The sequence below is a fragment of the Rhinolophus sinicus genome, linkage group LG01 (genome assembly GCF_036562045.2).
Source record: "Rhinolophus sinicus isolate RSC01 linkage group LG01, ASM3656204v1, whole genome shotgun sequence".
Classification (NCBI taxonomy): Eukaryota; Metazoa; Chordata; class Mammalia; order Chiroptera; family Rhinolophidae; genus Rhinolophus; species Rhinolophus sinicus.
Genome location: NC_133751.1, coordinates 145,882,531 through 145,904,241, shown reverse-complemented (window position 1 = coordinate 145,904,241; position 21,711 = coordinate 145,882,531). Strand labels below are relative to the sequence as shown.

Below are 21,711 nucleotides of genomic sequence, written 5' to 3'. Positions count from 1 at the left end.
ACTCTGCTAGGTGTGATACACGGTGAACACAGCCAAACCTGGTCCCTGCCCTCATGGGGCTTACAGACTAGAAGAGGTTACCAACAAAGGGCCAGTAAAATGAGGACTCCGTAAATGTACAGGATTGAGGAACATTTACACAGCAGCTTGAAAAGCATCCACATGTGTGTAATCTCATTTGAACTGCACAACAAACTTCATGAGACATGCTCTATTCCTTTCTTCGAGAGGTTAAAAATGGGCTCAAGGTCACACAGTTTCTAAGTGGCCACAGCTGACACTTCAACCAAATCACACTGAAATCCCTGTTATATTGTTCTAAAGAGCAAGAATACACATAGGCACTCTTGCTTTATCTGACCTGGAATTTCCTCTCCTGATCTCCACCAATCATATAGGAACAAAGCCCTTCCCCTTTAAAAAATAATAAAGCACCCAGCCTTCTCCATCTTCTTGCTTCTGTAATACCTGGGGATTATTTTCTAGCTGTTTCATGTATATATGTCTTGTGTTCCTCATTAGATTGTAAATTCCTGACCTGCAGGGCCCAGATCTTCCATTTTCTTTGCAATCTTTTGCAGTACTGCAGTCACCCAATAAATGCCTGCTGCATAAATGAACCTGTAGAGATAAAAATACTTTATGGTATTCCCATTTATGGCTTTCATGCTTTTATTTTGCTTTGTGATAGGACTGTGCATAAGCTTCTAGAGGGCAGAGAAAATGGTTTGGTGCTTTCCTTACACTCAGCAGGCACCATGCAAAATTTGATCCTTGCATGCCTTTTTGATGCTCTGGATAATATTAGCACACTGGAGTGTTTTCGTGTATCTAAGGACCGAGGTTGTCAGCCTCTCTGTGGCGGGGAATGTTTCTTCCTTTCCACTGTAAGCTCCCATGGCGCCTAGGACCGGGCTAGATTACTGCAGAAGCCCCCTCCCCTCACCAACCCGCATATGTTTATTACTAAGGAGGCCGACTGCGAAATGGCAAGCTCTAGCATAATCCCAGATCTTGCGAGGAAATGAGTAAAGTGGAAGGGGATTTGAAGGCAGGTCAGAAATGGCCTGGATGTGAATGCCGAGGCTTCTCTCTGAGAATCCAGCCTAAGTCTAATAAGCAGGACTCCAGCCGCGCGCCTCCCGCAGTCCCGGGGCCGGGAGGCAGCCACCACCTCCCGCCCGCTCACCCCGGGAGCTGTCCAGACGGCCCCGCCCGCGCCTACCTGGGCACTCACCCGCGCCGCGACGCCTCTCCTCCTCCCACCCCGGTCGCGGGAGCCCAGCTCGGGCCTGCCCCGCCGCCTCGGAGGAGACCCGCGGGCGGCGCGCTCGCCGCCTCCTTCGGCCCCGCCAAACAGCGCGAGGCGCGCCGGGGGCGACGAGGTCAGGCTCGGCGGGACTCCGCGAGCTCGCCACCGGCCGGGCGCCTGCAGGGGGCGCGGGGACCGCCCCGCCCCGCCGCCTTCCCCTTCCCTCCCGGCTCCCTGGATCTGCGCCGGGAGGAAATGATGTGTTGCTGCCTGGTTAATCACAGCTCCAGACACTCATTGGCCGATCGCTCCGCAGCCACTTCCTTCTCCTCCTCCTCCCGCTCCTCCCGCTCCGGCTCCTGCTTTTTGCAGCCGCCGCCGCCGCAGCAACCTCCCCCTCCGCGCTGGGGGAACTTTTCTACTCTCTGTGATCGTCCCCCCCAACGCCCCCAGGGCAAGCCCCCACCCGCCGGCCCGCCCCGCCCGCGGCCGTCCTCCCTGCCCGTGCCGCGGCGCTTCGGGAAGTTTATTCCGCCCGCCCTCCTCCCCTTCCTTCTCCTCCTCCGCCTCTTCACCCCGCCTCCCCTCCCTCCCTCGGCTCTTTCCCCGGGGTGGCTGCCGCTGCTGCCGCTGCCGGGCTGCTCCTCGGCCAGCCGTGCCGGCCCGCGGACTGGAAAGCCCCTGGCCCCGCGCACCGCTCCGCCCCGCTGCAGCCTCCTCTCGGGGCCGGACGCCGGCCCTTGGCCCCGCAGAGTTCCGGGCTCCCCCGCCGGCTGCAGCGCCCCGCCCCGCGCCCGCCGGGGCCGCCCGCCCGGTGCCGCGCCGACCTGCAGCGCCCGGCTGGCTCGCACTCCGCCTCCCCCGGCTCAGCCCCCGACCGCGGCGGGACCAGAGGTGAGGGCAGGTCGCCGGCCGCGCCTGCCGGAGCCGGGTGGATCGAGGGAGGAGGGAGCCTAACGGGAGAAGAGGCTGGGATTGGGGGTGGGAGGGTGGGCGTCTGCGGTGCCTCCCCTTCGCTTTCATTCCTTTCTCCCCCAAGCTCGATCCACTCTCGGCGAGGGAAGCAGCCGCGGAACAAAACTGTCTTGCGTTGGGCCTGAACTGCTGGTGGGCTATGGGAGAGGGCAGAGGCATGCAGTGGGGGGCGGGGGGTGTCTCTGGTTTGCTCTGTGTGTGTGTGTGTGTGTGTGTGTGTGTGTGTGTGTGTGTAGTGAACTCCTTCAGTCTGTGCGCCTCTGACTTGTAAATCGATCTGGCCGCCCGACCACGGGTCTCACCTTCCTAGCTGAGCTTGGTAGGGAGTAAAGAGATGGGCGAAACACCCCCACCCTCAAAATATCCATCGCTTCCAAAAGGAATTTTCTGCTGGAGAGACAGCCAATAAACTCTGCTCAACTCCCTCCCTCCCTCTCCGTTCTTCCTAGCTGCAGTTTCAAAAAGCTTCAAAGCCAGGAATGTGGGATTCATCTTCCGATCCCCAGAAGGCAAATGTGGTTACAGATGTTGCACGGTACTTTGCCAAGTTTAAAACCCTTCCTTCAACACTGTAACAAAAACAGTGAGGCTAGAACCCTAGGCGCGCTGGGGAGAGATGTGGGTCTCTGGGGCCGCCCTATTCACCACCTTCTGCTGGGTTTTAGACGGGCTCAGCTCTGTCCACTTTGTGCAATATATGTCTCCCCCCTCCCTTTTCCCTGGAGTTTTGAATACTTCTTGCATAGGAGAGAAGCTATAGAGGAAGCTACTTAGGGAAGATAACATTCCACTTAGTAGCAGAAGAAAAGCCTTGGGTTAAAAAGTTGTGCTTAATTTAGCTTTTGGAGAGAGGTAGCAAAGTAATACAATGGATTTATTATTTTTTTTCGGGCTTTTTTTTTTTTAGGTGTGTGTGATGGGAGTTAGATGATGAGAAAAATGATTCACCTCATACATATTTTGTATATTTTTGAAAAGAGACCTCCAGTTGAGACATAGACACAACCCAGTGGTTTTAAAGAACCCTGTCCCTGCTCACTGCTCTGACAGCCCAGGGAAGGCGGTGGCAAAAAATAGACACCACCTCCCTTTTCTCCCAGAAAAATTCTTCCTGGAAAGATGGTGTTAAGAAATTTCAGAGATGGGCTGATCTAAGTGGCGGGCCTTAAATGGAAGCACTATAGTATGTCCTGGCACTTGTCTTTGGAGGTGGGTGGCTGGCCAGGGGCCCGGCTTGGGCAGCCAGCGGACACTAGACTTGTGCTGACCTCAGACACTGGGTTTGCCATCCAGCTTTACAGTATGCTTAAGTATGAAATACGGGCCTCACATTTCACTGATGGGGGACATTGGGGTCAGGAAGTTACCTTAGGTCTAGACAGGACTTGGATCACCCAGATTTTAAGATCAAATCACTTTTTTTTTTCAAAACTCAGTCCTCTCTTACATTAACTCTTTTTTTTTTTAAAAAACTATGTCTGTTTTTTTTTCTTTTTTAATTGGGGAATATTGGGGAGCAGCGTGTTTCTCCAGGGTCCCTCAGCTCCAAGTCGTTGTCCTTCAATCTAGTTGTGGAGGGCGTAGCTCAGCTCAGTCGCTGTTTTCAATCTTCAGTTGCAGGGGACACAGCCCATCATCCCATGCTGGAATTGAACTGGCAACCTTGTTGAGAGCTCACGCTCTAACGAACTGAGCCATCGGGAGGCCCCCAAGACCAAATCACTTTTTTGTGGTTCATTTATTTCTGTTTTCTGTCCTGGAATTAAAAAAACAGAAGTCTTTTAAAGCTGAAATATGTAGGCCTTAAACTGATGGAATTGTGTGTTGGATAATAGCATTTGTACCGTCCCCCCTCATGCAAATACTCAAAAGTGATGAATGATGTTGCAGTACACTTTGGAGACATGGCAAAAATGAAGGGCTGGGATGGGTATAGACGGGTTCCTGCTTTCCTTTTCCAGCACTATGGGTGAGTTTTACTTGAAATGTAGAGAGTGTTTTTAAATAAAACTTGATTTAGGTAGTAGTTTTACAACTTTTGTACCTTGGAAGAGAGTGATCATTTGAATCCAAAGAAGCTTCTTGTTATCTCTAAGTAATTTTAAGAGAATAGTAAGGAAGTGGAGTAAAGATGGAGGAGTATGCTACATTTAGGATTGTAATTATAGGCATAAGTTGGATGTATTGCAAATGCAGTTCCAGACCACCGAGATAAAGCGAGATAAAGCGGGTATTGCAACAAAGTGAGTCATAGTAATATTTTTGCTGAAGGGTCTTGCCTTCAATTTGTGAAAAACAAAACACCTGTGAAACACAATAAAGTGACACACAATCAAATGAGGTATGCCTGTAATTTCAGAAGTGAGGAACTTAATTTCATTAATAGCATTGTGATGATTTTTTTCCCCCCAAAGTTGTGATTTCCTAAATTTTTGCGTCTGTCCACGGAACAGATAACAGTGTTGAATCAGTAAATAGAGACTATGCCTCTATCTTACCCTAGATTGCACTGAACTAGTTCTGTGATGGTCACGATAGGCTTCTAGGTAAGGTTGGATTGAGTAGGCAAGCCTTACTGGGGGAGGGAGGAAGGGGCAGAAATGGATTTGAAAAATGATCCTGCTATTCAAGGTCACGATGGGAAGATGGAATCAATGCGCGTAGCTATACTGTCCTTTAGGCAAAGAGGTGCTGGGACCTCCGAACAGCCCTCTGTGCTTGTTCTGCTGTTGGATCCATGCATGTTGATTTTTATGTGAAGAGATCAACGCACAACTTGTTAACAATTAGAAGTAAACTCTTGATGGTGGCAAAATTCTTTGATAACGTTTTGAGTGAATTTGATGACAGATATAATGATTAGGGGAGGGGAAATGGATATGTACCAGGCACAGTGCTCAGCCCTTTACATGCACTTTTCCATGACGTTTTCACAACAACCATATGTTTTGTTATTATTTCACTCTTTTACAATAAGAAATTGAGGCTTGGCAGAATTAAGTGAAGAAAAAGTTGTAGAGCTAATGAACAGTGGAGCTGGGACTTGAACCAGGATTTTGTGGGACTCCGGACCCATGTTCTCTCTACTTTCGCCAGTGTTTGCCCAATTTTATTCATTCTTACACTGTATTCATGAGATTACCATAGCTAAGTGTCACTTTGTCTATTAATTATGTTTTTTGTTTTAAAGTGACAATTCACCTTTTTAGAAAACAAAACTTAAAAGGTATCTTTTAAGAGAAGACTGTATTACTGCCATATTCCTAACTCACTTGTTAGGAATAGGAGATAATTATAAAGATGCAGTCATACTTCTAGGGAAACCCCAAATTCAGGATAATGATTATCTGGGGAGTGTGTATGTGTGCACGTGTGTGTGTGAGCGCTGGGCACGCATTGATGGGATCTGGGGATAAAGGTGGAGGAGGTAGGTAGATATACAGTATTGGTGATACACACAGAACGAATGGCTGATTGACAAGACCCCAGGTGATCATTTTAAAGCAAAGCTGATTGTTGTCATACCCGAAATAAGATCGAGGTACATTCCCTCCTCTCTTTTCTCCTGCTTCCATGCTCATTTCCTGTACAGGTTTTCCCAGCTACCTGGAAGTAAAGCATTCCTATGGAACCTTTTGTAAGCTGAAATCACATAAAGCAAAAAATCAATTACTATTAATTTACATGAAAAAAAATTTTGAGCATTCTCAGACCCCCAGAAATAACCTACTAAATCATAGCAAATAACATATAAGAACTAAAATAACAATGTATACTAAAAGGAATGCACAAAATAAATTGAGATAAAGCACAGATGCTCACAGACACAGATCAAAGTTATGGCAGCTTGAAGCTGAGATGCTGAGTGTGGTTTCTGGGAAAGAAGCTTGTGGGTCCAACTTTCACTGCTCAGGGTACATGCTGCCTCTATAAGGATCCTTGCAAAGCAAATACTATTTTCCTTTCGGCTTCTTTGGCAAAAGCGAAAATCCTCTTCCAATTTTTTTTCCCAGTTAGTGAAAACAGGTACTAATGTAGATCTTTCATAAAAGCAAAGCGGCATAACATGAACTTTTCGAAAAGTGGGGCATACCTGTATTGTGACTAAGATAATAGCATGGGCTTCTGCGTGGTTTCTCCTGACTGCGGTTATGGGAGAACTGGCACTTCTTAGCATCACCTTGCCTTGTGCATCTCATGCTCCGGATGGGACAACGAATGTGGTCATGAAGTGTTAAAATGCTTTCATTTTTACCTAGTGCTAAGTATGACCATTCAGCCCCAGAAGCTGGTATTTCAGTTAAAGCAGTGCCTGGGTAAAACGTTGACAGCATTAAACTGGTGAGACTGGGAAATAAAGCCATCAGAGATTTTAATTGGAGCTCACATAGTCTCCTGTTTTATTTTCCCAAAGCAAGTATTGGGCACTATGGCTTTATTCCTGGAAATGAGGACTTGAATTGGGTTTCCTGGTACAAAAATGCCTTCTTTGATCTCTTGGAGTGAAAACTTTGTGTTCCTTTCTGTGGCCAATTCCAGCTCCCCGAAGAACCAAGTGGAAGGTTTACCTCTTTTTTAGCTGTTGGCCATACACTGCTCTTGCTTGCCGTGCTTGTTTAAGAATCAGAAGTTCCAAACCAGGATTTGGCTGTTGGAAAGGGCATTCGAGTTAAAGACTCCTTTTCAAAGAGCTTCATCAGGTTGGTGTGGTTGGCACATCGTGGCCTTTGGTTCAGATGGGATGTAATTTTGCTTGAACTTACGCTCTCGTAATTAACTAATAAGAGACCCAGCCGCTTCCTTTTTGAAGTTAAAACAAATACTCCCCTTGTCTCCAATATTCAAACTGACTGCAAAGTTGAATAATAGTCCTGTGCTCTTATATGCATTTCTGGAAATCTGAGCTTGTTTATACGTCTACAGACTCTTCTGGGATCCATGAGAGCTTTGTTTTTCAGAGCCACTACCACCCGTTTGTTTGATTTTGGGGTTTCAGTCTCTGACCAGCATTCCACTTTGCCCATTAGGGTTGCTTCATTGTTTGCTCTGGGTATTTGGCCTTTATTTCTGTGACTGGGAAAGTGACTTTAAATTTTAGCCTTTCCAAATTGTGTGGAGGTTCATGCAGTAGATGAAGGTTGTTTTTTTGTAGGATGGGGCAAGGTCATAGGTTCCATTTAGCGCAGGTGTCCTGATGTGTCTCCAAGAGTTCAGCTCTCTCATCACAAGGCCCGGCCTCAGCTGTTCTCTTCCTCTGCGTTGCCCTTCCCCCCACTTTTAGGGAGAGCCAAATTCTTCAGGGCTCAGAATAATCTCATTGCAAGAAAGAATGCTTCCCGGATTTTGCCTTTTGACATTTTCCTAGCGTTTTATCATCTTCACTACTTATTCTGGGACTTGATTGATCTCTTTGAGGGCAAGGACTTCAAGTTATTTATTCCTCCATTTATTTGTTCTACACAATTCATTCCTCTTCACCAATTTAAAACCTTTTAAATTCTCTCACTGGGTTCCTTGAAGGCAAGAACTGTGTCTTATTCATCTTTTGTGTATCTTTTGCGCCTAACACAATGCCTGGCCCAGACCACACAGTCAATAAGTCCTGTTTTAATTGCCAAGAGAATGAGTGGATTATAGCACGTTAGTAGAGCAAAGGAACCCAGTCCTCTAGAGAATCAGTCTCAGAGAAGGTGACACCAGACATAGTGGGCCTTAAGGACAAGTTTGGGAAGCGAGGACCAAAGACATTCTAGGTAAAAGGAACTTTTTTTCATACCCCGTTATACAAGATATTGTAATTTGTACTTAGTGAATTCAACAAAAATCTATATGTATGTTTCCTTTTTAGATTGTTTTGGCTTTAAAGATGACACCTTCTTTATTAGGAAGAGTATCTGAACTAATATCTTATATCCCGCAGAGCAAGGAATCCTGCGATACCGTGTATGGCTGGGATGCAGTTTCCTGGCCAATCAACTCCTTTACACTGACTGTCTCTTGTTTATGTTCTAACAGTTGACAGTGGAAACTGGTAGGCAGAGCTCATGTGAGACGTGGAATGTGGACATCCTCTTTGGAAAATGCATGGAATCCAAAGTAAACTTCTCTTTTGATAGGTTTGAAGGGCTGCTTTGAGTGGGCATCTGACTTAGACCTTTTCCGCTTGAATACTTGATGGCTGGTGTCTTGCTCATCTGTGAAAGCCAAGATGAGCCTTTGCTATCCACCGTGCAGCATGGATGCCATTGAAAATAAGATTGCTCTAGTTTTTGTTTCTTCTTCTTTTTTAGCCAATTATGGAAGAAGTATTGATTGAACTTCTCAAAAATAACCTTGACTTTGAGGAGAAATGTACAGAAAGGATAAAGAAAGGTAGGGTGGTCTTGGATGAAACTGGATATTAGGTATGGGGTGATACTTGGAGATTAGAGAGTGGGTGGGGGTACTGAGAAAAATGTGCAATAGAAAGAACTTGAGAAACAGCATTTTCGGTGTAGAGGGGCTGGATTGAGGAGATATTTTAAACCAATCTAACACTGAAGCTACCACTCTAGTAGTTATTATTGAATGTTGTTACACTCTGGGTGAAGATACAATGTGCTTGCTTGTTCATTCTCCTTAAGTGGTAGGTTAACGTTCAGAAGGAAATAGGTACCACCAAGAAGGCTGGAGCTTTCGGACTTGTAACTTGATGTCAGAGACTTACGCAGCATAGAAATAAATGTAGCAGCAGTCAGTAGGAAGAGAAAGTATAGGTGATTATCTAGAGTGATCCTTAGCTTCCTTTTTGGGAATAAGGAAAACGGTAAGGGACAAGTGTGCCAAATGATAGTTTTTTAGCTGCTTTTCTGAACTTGAACTGAACTGTTGTGCACAATAGGTGGCAAGATCAAATATTCTCTGACTTTAGGAGTATCGTATAGTAAAAATGGAAAATCTCAGTCCCCAGAAATATAAACATGAATGTTCAATGTCAGTGTTTTAAAGACATTTTGACTCTTGGCATTCATTTTCCATCATGACTGAATACACACACATATACACACGCATATTACAAATAAAGCTGAATTGCAGGTTTTACGAAACAATATTGCAGTGCTTCCTAATTTCTATTCAAATTTTATTTAAAAAAAATTCTGGTCTCTACTAAATTGATTTCGCATCCTGCTAATGGGTTCTAACCAGTGTTAGAAATCAGCCTTAATTTTTTGTTTATTGAACAGTTGCTAATCTGGATGAGAATTTTGGTTTTCTTTTTGTGTGAGTCTCAATTATTCTACAGATGGACCACACCCCGCTGCTCCCCCCACCCCACCCTATTTTCTCTGTGTAGAGGGTCTTTGCTTGTTTCTCCAAATCAAAGTGTCTAATATGTGCTTGGGACCAGGCCCAAGAGAGCATCCTCACCTTGATCCCAGTAAAGGTGGGGCTAATTACTTTAAGCTGGTGGCAGGAGCCACTTAGCTCCCTGTTTATTTAGATTATATTTGAATGGGATGGTGACTTTCAGTGGTAAGGGGACAGCAGGAGTGCTTGTACAAGTCATGTGTGTGCACCAAAAGAATTGGAGGGAAGTGGGGATGATGACCCCATGCATGTATTGTTCAGAAGTGCAAAACAAGGTTAGTAGGGGATAGTAAAGGAATGCTTACTTATAGCATTCAAACATGTAAGAGCTTCATCAGTAGCAGCAGCCATCATCGTTATCATTGTCCTTATTAAAATTTCCCTGCGTTGCTGCTGCCTCTTTATCTTTTCCCCTCTTTGTCCTTCATGGATTAAGCATTTATCAAGTTCAGTAAAACTAAGTTCTATTTAAGGTGTACTTGAGTAAGGGATTGAAGAATCACACATCTAATGATAAATGGCAGAATGCTGAGTATCTGGGTCATAAGATGCAGAGGGATAAGGGTCAACCAACACCTTTCAGGAAGTGGCTGTTTGGCTGGCCTTGGAAAGAGATACCATTTTGATGTTACCATTTTGAGCAGTGTCAACTATAAGTGAGTAGGTTGTGGAATAGGCAACAATCCAAAACCAGGGAATGGGGCATGTCCATGTGAGATAGTTGGCTTTTGGTTAGGAGCCAAGTGGTACAAAACATAGTTGTACATATTTTTAATCACAAGAATCAGATACTGTGCCTTGAGGTGCAGCTTCTTGGGGAGGCATCAAGACTTCAGAGGCAACTGGAAGGAACAGCAGATTGATGTCTCCTGCAAAAAAGTCCAAATTTCTACGTGCTTCTGGAAAATTGAGAGCGCTGGTGGCACCAGGCCTGCATTCCCACAGGAACCTGCCAGAGCTCCTTGTAATTGTATCTGTCAGAGGGGACATGTATGCTGTGTTCACCACAACCCCAGCTCATCCTGTTTTCTCCCAGACAGTGAGGCCCAGTGTCAGTGGCTTCTCCCTTCTTTCCTTCCCTGCCCCACTGTATGCTAAGTGCATTGTCCCTATAGGTCTTCTTGTGGCCACAGATGGTTAGTCTAATGGTGAGGGTGGATGTCTAACAGCTAAGGGAAATGAGAGTAGGTGGAATTAGGGTTTTGGCCTTGGGCTGGAGTAGACATTGGGTGAATACATCATTTTTGTGAAGAGAGGGAGGGATAGATGGGGAGCAAATGTTACCTGACTTTTGGAACCTGGATGACTCGGAGAATGATGTTGATTTTTAAAGGGAAGGTTGTCGAGAGGAGCTGGTTTGGGATAGGGTGTGCTGTTGGGGTTTTGGTGGAACAAGGACAAAGAAGAGGGCTTCTGGAGTCGAGTGAGGAGTGGGAAATATGGCAATGGCACACTGGCAATAAGGATTGGATCTGTGGCTTCGTACTGGCGATTGGGTGAGAGGATGGAAAGGCAGTGCTGCGACATTGGATCTGGGGGAGAGGTCCCTTTTGGAAATAGGAAGAAGTGGGTTAATGTCTGAATGATAAAATAAACCAGCTACAAACAGTTCAAAGTCTTTTATTGACTTTTTGGGGTCAAGTGACCTATCTTGCAAATAAATCAAATGTTTATCCTAATAAAGGAGTACAGTAACAGTCTTAGACTTTTGAACATGGGAGCTGGTAAACATCTGCTTACAGAATCAAAGACAGGCGTGCTGTTTGATGGGTGACATCTGTAACTTATGTTTATGCCTATTTTCGCTAAGACTTATGCATTTAGGTGACAAGGCTTCTAACAATGATGTTTTTTGTATCACAGGTGATAGACAAAGTGGTTGCTACAACCCTGAGATGTGGAAATGTGCCAGAAGAGAATGGCTGCCTGGCATTTATTTTTGCCTTTAGCCAGTTTAGAATGAAATGTCCTTTTCAAATTCGTATGATTTTTTTTTTTTTTTCCTTATCTAGGTGTGGTTGTTTGGGATTCCCGCCAACTCATTGTTACTTAATCAGTGAGGTCTACCTCAATTGCTCCCCTTCTTCCACTTGCTTCTGTTGTGATCCCTAAAGGTCTTGTTGTTTTCGGACATTTTAAGTCACAAGTGGAGTGATTCCTTCTCAGATGTGCGCATTGCACATGGAAATCTTCCTGGAAGAAATTTCATTTGTTCTCATAGAGACTTTTGTTTTGAACGCTTCAGTCTCCTTTTTGGGCCATACAACTCTTTTCTTTTTATTTTTTTTAATTTAAGTTGGTGGTTTGTTTCTAATTCATAGATTGCTCTATCTCATTACTTGTGCCTGTTAATATTGGTTCCTGTAAATTTTTTCTTAAAAATCATATTACGATATTTTATGCTTTAGAAATGATATTTATGTTACATGTGCTCTATATAAGATTTAAAGGGTAGGAAGGTTGTATAGTGAAAGGTGACTTTTGTTCTCCAGCCTTCTACTTTACCTTCCTGGAGAAAAACCATCATTAAAACTAATTGTATATTTTTCCAGTGATAGTCTTTACCTTTACAAACACATGCTAATGTGTTTTCCTATATATAGTGTATCATATTCTGCACATTTCGGTTCTGTACCTGGCTTTTTTCACTTAACACTTTATCTGGGAAATTTTTTCCTATCAGTTTAAACAGTTTTCCTTGTTCTTCTGAAAGGATTCTGTTGTGTGGACATATCATAATTTGTTTCACCAGTCTTTTACATGTTATTTTAGGTAGCATTATGTGCTAACAATGTTGCAGTGACTCTCCTTACGTGTGCTATTATACCTACTTATTGATTTATATGCAGATGGACCATGTTTCCCCGAAAATAAGACCTAACCGGAAAATAAGCCCTAGCGTGATTTTTCAGGATGACTTTCCCAGAACATGCGCCCTAATGCGTCTTTTGGAGCAAAAATTAATATAAGACCTGGTCTTATTTTTGGGGAAACATGGTATATGGAGAGCTGTCTCTATCTCCTGTGTTTCTGGAGGTAAATACCAAGGATTAGAATTGCTGAATCGAAGGGTATTTACATTTTAAATTACAATATAGGTTGTACCTTGAACTGGGTTTTTGAGTTGTATTAGTGAAGCAGTGTGGCATGATGGAAATGAGGAAGCAACCCCTACGACTCACGCACTAGTTTGATCTCTAGTGTAAACCAACTTCGTGACCCAAGAAAGTCACTTTCTTAACCTTTTTCTTCATTGTACTTTTCTTTTATCATCTGCCAAGAAGGGCATAGACTCAGCTATTTCTAAAGTTTGATAATTTGTTGATTCTTTCAATCTCCCTTCTTTCTGGTTCTTCCAGGAAATGGACCTTGATGTCTTTTTTTTCTTTAATTTTTTCACTGTGTAAGTTTTGAGTTGGTGAAGAACCCTGGGCTTTCGAAGCCTTGCTAACCACAGCTTTACTTTGATTGTTTTAAAACACTGTCTGGTTTGTGCTTTAAGTTAAAAGCAGAGTTTATACGGCCAATTATCTTTTTCTTTTTCTTTTTTTTTTAAATACGGTGAGTGGTAAGTGGGTATTTAGTGACCAAGAAATTCATATAGTCAGCTTTTTGTTATTGATCAAAAATGGAGGCAATGGATTTTTAGACTCAGGGAAAACATTTTATTTTTATAGTAGCTTAAAAGAAAAGCAATAGGCGTATGATAGACTGTCTTTAACAACATTTTGTTTATGTTCACTTTGGAGCAGACCAGAGTAGTCATTTTTTGATCTTTCAAAGTTTTTTGTAATATGAAGAAAGTAAAATAAGGATTATTGGAACATTTGAGGTATTTACCTGGTATAGTTTAATAAGATGGTTAGATTTTCTGGTGGTTACCAAATTAGATGTATTTAAAAATTCAAGCCCAAGTAAATAAAATCTAATATAAAATTCATGTTTATTTCCTGTACTGCATTTTTTTTTCTTTCGAATTGGCTCCCCCAAATTAAGCAACATCCTGTTTTTTTTTTTTTTTTTGAAAGACTTGGAAATTTTGGGCTGCTAATGTAAATGTAATTTTCTGGGAAAAGATTTTGAGCTCTTAGTTACTCATTAAAAAAAAATCACTTACTAAAGCTCTTTAAGTATACAAATTTATTCATCTAGCTGTAGAGTAGCAAAAAAAAGAAAAGAGAAAAATGGAAACACAAATTTTCTACAGTGACCTATATGTATAACCTTTATATGTAACATACTCATAAAACGGAATATTATGCAATCACAAAAATTTTATTTTAGATAAATTTTCAGGGACAGATCTCACTTTAAAAGTTATCTCCTCAAAGAGGCTTTTGTTGGCTTTCTGTCTAGTGAGATTCTTCCTTCTTTTCTATATCTTGCATCTACTACCATATATACTGCCAGTCTATCTGTAAGTAAACACCAAGAGCAGGGACTATGTTTGTTTGGTAATGTGTATGTGTGTGTGTGTCCTGTGCCTAGTACACTGCCTTTTCCATAGTAGGCATGCAGACATTTTTGGACTGAATGAATGACCATGGGAAGTATACAAAATAACATGGCGCAGAAAAAGCAGGGTACTAAAACAGTACAATTCCATACACGTAAATTAAGTACAGTTCCATAGTACAATTCCATAAACATAAACAGACATAAAACATAGTACAAGTCTATATTTGTAATTATATACATATAGATGTAGAGAAAAAAAAACTGATAGGAAAGAAACCAAAATACTAACAGTTATCATCTCTGAACTGTGGATCATGCATAATTTTTAAGAGAAATCTTTAACTGTAATATAAATGAGTGAAATAAATATTGGAAGATTTTGTCACTTCGATAATGTATTTTACCCTTTCAATATTAAAGGTGATCACCTTACCTAAAATGATGTATGACAATATGATGGCCTTTTGTCCTCTTGAAAAATGTACTGTATCTCTGTAGTATGACAGGTTTTATATCTGCTTTAGAATTAAATTATGATCTGAGAGTTGCACTTTTACGGAACTCGTTTTAATTTCACATCTGTTGAAGTTAAAGGGTAGTGAAAGTATATTAGATCTAGTACAAGTGTCTAATTATAATTATTGACACATTTTCAAATACTCTCTTAAGTGTGATACATTGCCCATGATTTTGACAGCTGTGGCTACATTAAATCTGCTGGAATACCCTTTTCACAAAGGTTTGTTTAAACTTAAAATTGTGAGAAGGATTCTCTGTAAAGCAGATGCACACAGATTTAGAGGTCAAATGGTGTTTCGTTTTCCACTGTGCTTGGTGATTTTAGTCTGTTAAATGTTAATCAGAAGATTATCTGGGTTTAGTTTTCATTTCAAGAAACCTGGGAATTTTATTTTATTTTTTTTGCATAGTATAAAAAAGTAGCTAATGGTATTTCTTTGTGATTTGACTCTACAAGGTGAACATAGATTCTACTTATTTCTCTCGTTGAAGGTCCTCAACCACAAAACTCCAAACCCACAGAATTGATTCTGTATACAACCTTGATTTCTAAAAGTCTTCCCTAGACCAAGTTCATGCGTTATTTCCTTTGTGTGGCCACTCCTTCCTTCTGTGTAGGTTTTGTTGAGTAACTGCTTTGTGCCAGGCACTGAGCATATAAAGACAAGAAGGCTGTCAGAGAGCTCACTTGGGAGAGGCAGAAAAATATTTTTCAACAGAGCAAAGCACCAGAATGGAGCTCTAAACATAAAATAAAGCTGGAATGTGCAGTTCTGTTTGAGAGGGCGTTGGAGGTCATCTTTTCTGGGGAATGATGTTCTCAGGCATCTTGAAGGTTGAGTAGGAAGTTATCAGGTGGGAAAAGTGCCTTGGAAGCACAGGAGCTTACAGGAAAGACAGCATCCTGTAGAAGTGAACATGCCCAGAGCACTGCTATTCAAAAGTATGATCCTGGATCAGCAGTGATGGCATCATTTGGAAGCAAGCATCACTAGAAATGCAGAGTCTCAGGCCTTCCCCAAATCCTACTGAATCAGAATCAGCATTATAACAGTATCCCCAAGTGTTTCAAATGCTTCTAAAACTTTGAGAAACAGTCCACTAGAGCACAGGAAGGGGTAAAAGAAGGGAGAGCTGGGAGAGTAGACCACCTGCTAAGGAGTTTGGGTTTTTTTTAAAGTGCGGGATTGATAATGAAGAAGTAACATTATCAGGTTTATATTTTCCTAAAATTGTCTGGAAGTACAGACAAGGCAACACTTAACAAGAAGTTTCTCAAAACCTCAATCATAAAGTACAAAAAACGATTTTCAAATATTTTAAGAAATGCATCCTTCTCTCAGTGTAAATAACCATAGTACATTGGAGGTTCTGAGAACCTGGCATTAAGTGGAAAACCATTAACTTAATCTTTTATCTTGGGATATCCCTGGGGTCTTTCAAGTTTATTCCATAGTGGAAGCATTTGTAGCCACACAGCTGTTAACAGCCCGGGAGAGTGGAGAGCATTTTGCTGAACATATTTTGGGAAATGCTAACACTCATTCCCAAACTTAAGACACTGCCTTGCCTGAGTAGGGTGACCAGCTGTCCTGCTTGCCTGGGGCCGAGGGGTATCTTGAGATGCCTGAGTTTCAGTCCTAAAGTCCGGGGCAAACCAGGGTGTGTTGGGCACCCTTTCTGTTTACCCTACATATGACTGTTTACTTAATTTCTTTAGATGGGCTTAGCCTTTTAAATGCCTATGTCAGGCTTATTATAATGGAATCATTCCCAAATTTGTCTGCACATTGGAAGCGCCTGGGGTTTTCCAGACCTGATGTTTATCCCCACCCGACAAGTTTGTGATTTAGTTGGTCTGGGATGTACCCCAGGTGGTGACAGTTTTAAAAGTCCCTTGGTTATTCTAACGTGCCTGAAAGTTTGTTCAAAGCAGGTATACCTGTGAGAAATGTAGTCTTGATGCTCACCTTGAGAATTTATTTTAATATGTAATAGAAAAGAGCATTAACCATTAAAAGAAAAAAGTTTAAGAACCACCTAGCATCATGTTGGGAGACCACCAGTAGTACATGTTCCACACTTTAAGAAACACTCATGTGGAGGCAGGGGGAGCAGCAGTCTGGCCAAGAAACAGGGAGACATGTGGCTGGAGAGGATGGTGGACGTTTCAGAGCTGTGGTGACTGGTCTGATCTCTGGGGTGGGGTCAAAGGAGGAGAATATCAGGGTATTCGTGGGGGTAGATGGTGATCACATAACCGAATAAGGAGTGGGGAATGCAGGAAGGTGACTCAATCTGACAAGTCCTGTTGGAGAGGCCTTGGGACATCCAGGTGGAGCTGTCCAACGGGTAGTCAGAAGAAGAGTTATAGCTCAGAAGAAAGGGCTCAGCTGGAGACTGAGAAGAGCCTGTTCAGGTCCAGGTGGCAGTGAAGTTCGAGGTGGGGATCAGATTGCCTGGGAGAAGGATGAGAGGTTGGGTGATCTGCCCCAGAAGGACCCTGAGAGGAGTGGAAACAGCCTTAGCAGTAGGAGGGGTGTGGAGGAGAGTGTCTTCCTTCACTCACTCAGAGGAAGGGAACACTCCTCCATGGTGAGTCCTATGAACCAAATAGATACGCTCTAGAGGGCAGTTTGGGTAATTGAAGATGTCATTAGTCATGTTTGTGTAAATTTAGCAGGATGGAGGAAACAAGGTTATGGTGGGTTGAGAGGGAGGAGATAGCTAGAATGAGCGACTTTTTCTAGAAAGTTTTAACTGAAGAAAAAGCCTGGGATAGTATGGGACATTAAGGAATAAGGTTTGGGGAGTCGTCATCTTCTGGTTACTCATGGAAATTGTTTCAACACGGGATAAAGATTACAAGGAATATTCATGTATTCACAGAAGAATTGCCAGAGCCCCTTAGGGTTCTATAAAATTTTTTACTTTCAAATGATAGCCATTCACCTTTGGTCCCCTTCTCTTATTATTCCCTGGACACAACAATGTTAAGTTCTGAAGTTATATATTTATAAATGTCATTAAATTTTTTTTAATGCAGTATGATAAGGCAGTATATGATTAAGTATTCAACTTTTGTTCCCATGTAGCTTACTTTTTTGGAGGGCTTTGCAGTTTACAAAGCAACTCCACATCTTATATGTAGCTCTTAATAACCTTTGTATAGAAGGCTGGCCTGAAAATGATAATATTCCATTTTATGGAAAACAAAACAAAACCAAAAACACTGAAGTTTAAATATATGGAGGAGAACTTGCCCATAATTAGTGACTTAGTGATGGATCCAGGATGGAATCCTGGTCTCCCGGCACCGTATTTCTTCCATTATATTTGGGGAGGAGTTGGGGTGGAAAGTGAGTCCATTAAAAAAAAGAAAAAATTAGTTTGTCAGTTCCTTGAGGGCAGAGACCATGTGTTCACTGTGGAGTTGTTTATTGAGTCCTTCAGTCACTGCTCTGTAGAGACCTTGGGAGGTGGTGGGGGTGGGCGGCCCGTTGGCCTAGGCTTCCCATTCACAAAGGGTCTTCCCGTTGGTCTTGATATTTACTTTTGAATGTTAGGGCCCCAGAAACATACCAACAGGACTGAAAGAAGGTGTTCTGGATCATACAACTTTGAACTTGTGTTTCATTACTAGACCATGTAATTATCTTGAGACCAACACAATAATATTGTGTGGCATGTTTTATGCATATTTAAAACATACAATATTTTTGTCACTCTGTTTTGGCATTTCTTCGTATTCCAATACCAGGAGTTATCTACCCCAGAAGAGGCTCCGACCTCTCTGGACTTCAGAAGGGTGATCGAGGTACTACTCTGGTGAGTGTGTGGCAGGGTGTGAAGATGAATCATCCCCTCTCATGAAGTTCACAATCCAGTAAAGCTGATCTTCTTGTATAACCCTTACAGGGCACACAATGGGCACTCAATAAATAATTGTTATTTTGTATCAAGGGAGATGTTATTTTGGGTTATGCATTCTCCAGTTTTTCACAGTGGACCACTGCTGATATATATATATATATATATATATATATATATATATATATATATATATATATATTTAATGATCTTTCCCGTGAGTCATTAAAGATACGGTGTTAGGATCTGGGGAAGGGGAATGATGAAAGAGAATAAAGAAATGGAACCAGCAAGTTTTAGGACAGGAGACAAGAGGTTTTGAGTGAACAGTGAAAAGTTGAAAGCAGGAAGGAGTTGCTCAGGGGAAACTGGAAAGATGTGGAGGCAGTTTTAAAAGAGCATACCTAGGGGAGATGAAGATGAGACAGGGGTAATTCAAATCTGATGTCGTAGAGGGGAAAACGGAAGGCTTTTTTCAACCTTAATTATAGCCATAGGACAAAAGCACATTATAGCTCTTTTTTTCTACCTCTACTAAGGGATGGTGGTGTATAATCTCTTTTATGGAGTCATGTCTAAGAATCTGTACTTAAGACTACATTAAAATTTATTATGTTTTAGGGTGCCGTGGGTTGAGGAAGAGGAATAAAACTTTGACTCTCTTTCTTGTATTTACATTAAAATTACAAGCTACTTTTTTCATTATGAAGCGAGGAACTTTTTAGTCATTGAGGAGATTTAGGTGGATGAGTTAATGTTTGGTCATCAGAAAATGCACCATTAGGGAGGAACTTGTTTCTCTTGAGAAGAGAAAAAGGCAAAATATGAGTCAGACAGAGCATGAAGTTCTTCCCCTCCACTTAATTCAGCTACCCTCCTGCTGAAGGACCATCAAACCACAATTTGATTAATTAAATTTGATTGTTAATGACTGCTGGCTTTCCTGCCAGAACTTTACAGTTTCTAAAGCCTTTTCCCTAAGACCACTCAGAGTTTTGCTCTCACTCTTGTATATAAAGTTGGTATTTCTGATGACGGGGGCACAGGTGAGTTGCTTTTTTTTTTTTTTTTAGGGAAGGTGCTTTAATCAGTTTACAACCTTAGAGTGCCATCTGCAAGTCTGAATGGGACAGAGTTTTCCTTTGTGAGGGGGGCCCATCAGTTGTTCACTGGCATTTGTAAAACATGTTAAAAGGCAGTAAACTAATCCATAACATTGGGAGAGTGTAAAGGTTGTTTTATGGATAAACACTTTGCTGTGCATTGTGTATTTTTCTAATTCTGTGGCAAAGTGCCATCATTCTCTGCCTCTGTGTTTGCTCTTGCTCTTCCAGTGATTTCTATGTGGTCCATTTTGCTGATGATTGAGGTAATCATCAAAACGCTGGGCAAATTTCTCACTAACCAGAACTATATCTGTGGGAGATGGATGTGTAATGTTAGGAATAAAAAATGCTTCCTCTTCTTTTCCTTTCTTCAAAGTCTTCCGTGGTCTGTTGGATTCATGCTTTTATCCGTTCAATTTTTTTTTTTTTTTTTTTAATACCAACTATGTGTTAGGCCTTGTGCTGATATGTGTCGGTGACACAGGGACCGAAGGTGCAATTGCTGGCCTCAAGGAGAATTCACAGCTTAGTAAGGGAGACACATGAATCAGCAGTTACAGTACAGCTCACCAAGTGCTATCACAGATGGTGCAGCACGAGTCCATAGGAACCCCTAACCTGCATTGCGGGGAAGGATGTAGGGACGGTTCTGACCCAAGGAGGTATTAAGTGCACACTTTAAAAATAAGTGGGAATTAGCCTGGCAATGTAGAGGCAGGGTATTCTAGCCTAGGAACATTAAGTGTGAAGGTGGAAGGCATAAGTAGAGCATGGTGCATTCTGGGAACTGCAGGTCGTTTAGTTTAATTATAGCTTTGGGTTCATGTAGGAATTGATGTGACATAAGGCTGGAGAGGTGAGTGAAGGCTACATCATGAGGACTTTTTATTTTGTGCTGAACAGTTCAGATATTGCTCCCACATTATGCTAGCTATCCAGGAATTGTAGTAGGAAAGGGATTCTGATTAGATTGGAATTTTGGAAGAGCCACTGGTAGCAATTTTTGAGGATGATCTTTATAAAAATTTTATCTATCCATCTATGCTATGGACTGAACTGTGTGTTTCCCTCAAGTTCATGGGTTGAAGTGCTAAGCACTGAGAGATCATTAGGTTTAGATGAGGTCATGAGGGTGGGGTCCTCATGATAGGATTAGCGCCCTCCTGAGAAGAGACTAGCGAGTTTGCTCTCTGTGCTATGTGACAACACAGAGAAAGCAGCCCTCTGCAAACCAGAAAGAGGCCTACTCGGGAGCTGAATTGGCTGGCACCTTGATCGTGAACTTCGTACTTCCCAGCGTCCAGAACTGTGAGAAAATAAATTTCTGTTGTTTATGGTATTTTTTACGGTATTCTGAGCAGACTAATACAATCTATTTTATTATTTCAGTAATTTTGAAAGTAGGAACAGAAAGGATATGATAGTAATTCAAGTAAGTAACAATCATTTGGCTACTTGGGTCTATTTTGACAATATTTGAGCATGGAACTATTCATTTGCACTTAAAATAATATAGTTTTGAGATATTATTGTTAAAACATCAATGCTATGGTAAGTCTTATGGGAGAACTTTCCTCAAACATCTCAACATATTACCTTTCATTAAAACAATCCACTGATGCTTAGAGTCTTTTTGTTGTCTTTTGTTCTGCATCTTGGTACAGCTGAATTGTCAGTATCTAACGCCTCAGGGTTAAATCTGTTAGATAGTCCTCCTTTGCTTCGTCTAATTTTGATACTATGACATTTCAGCTGTTTTAAAGGAATTGATGTTGGTGTGGTTTTAGGAATTCCATATAAGCTGTATTTTACTTGGAATTAATACTATTTAGAAGATAATGGAACTGTGGCAGACTGATATTTGTCGTAAAATTGGTACCTGTCTTATGTGTGTTTGCATAGCTATTTAAAAGAGAATACTTTTAAGTACTTTTATTTGTGCATGTGAAGCTGTGTCTTGAACATGTTATCCAGCACTTACTCTATGCCGGATATTTTCAGGTTGGGTCTAGTTTCCTTTCCTAAGGTCTTGCTCTTAATTTTTTTCTCAGCCCTTTTCCCTCAACCTCCTCCAATTTGCTCTTTGTTGGCTTTTTCCCTTGGGCTCAGAGTTAGGCTTATTATCCTCTGTGTCATTAAAGAGAATGTTTTGAATGTTAGAAGTTTCATAAGCTGCTTCCTGAG

At 42.0% G+C, this 21,711-nt stretch overlaps 1 protein-coding gene across 2 annotated transcripts in view; it reads left to right on the top strand.

The window, feature by feature from the left end:
* The first annotated feature begins 2,007 nt into the window (after positions 1–2,007).
* The window catches only part of ACVR1 (activin A receptor type 1), a 128,075-nt gene continuing 108,371 nt past the window's right edge, over positions 2,008–21,711 (top strand). For both annotated transcript variants that reach the window (XM_074336651.1, XM_074336653.1), the window contains exon 1: positions 2,008–2,146. The gene's annotated coding sequence lies outside the window, so the exon portion shown is untranslated. The remainder of the gene's footprint in view (positions 2,147–21,711) is intronic.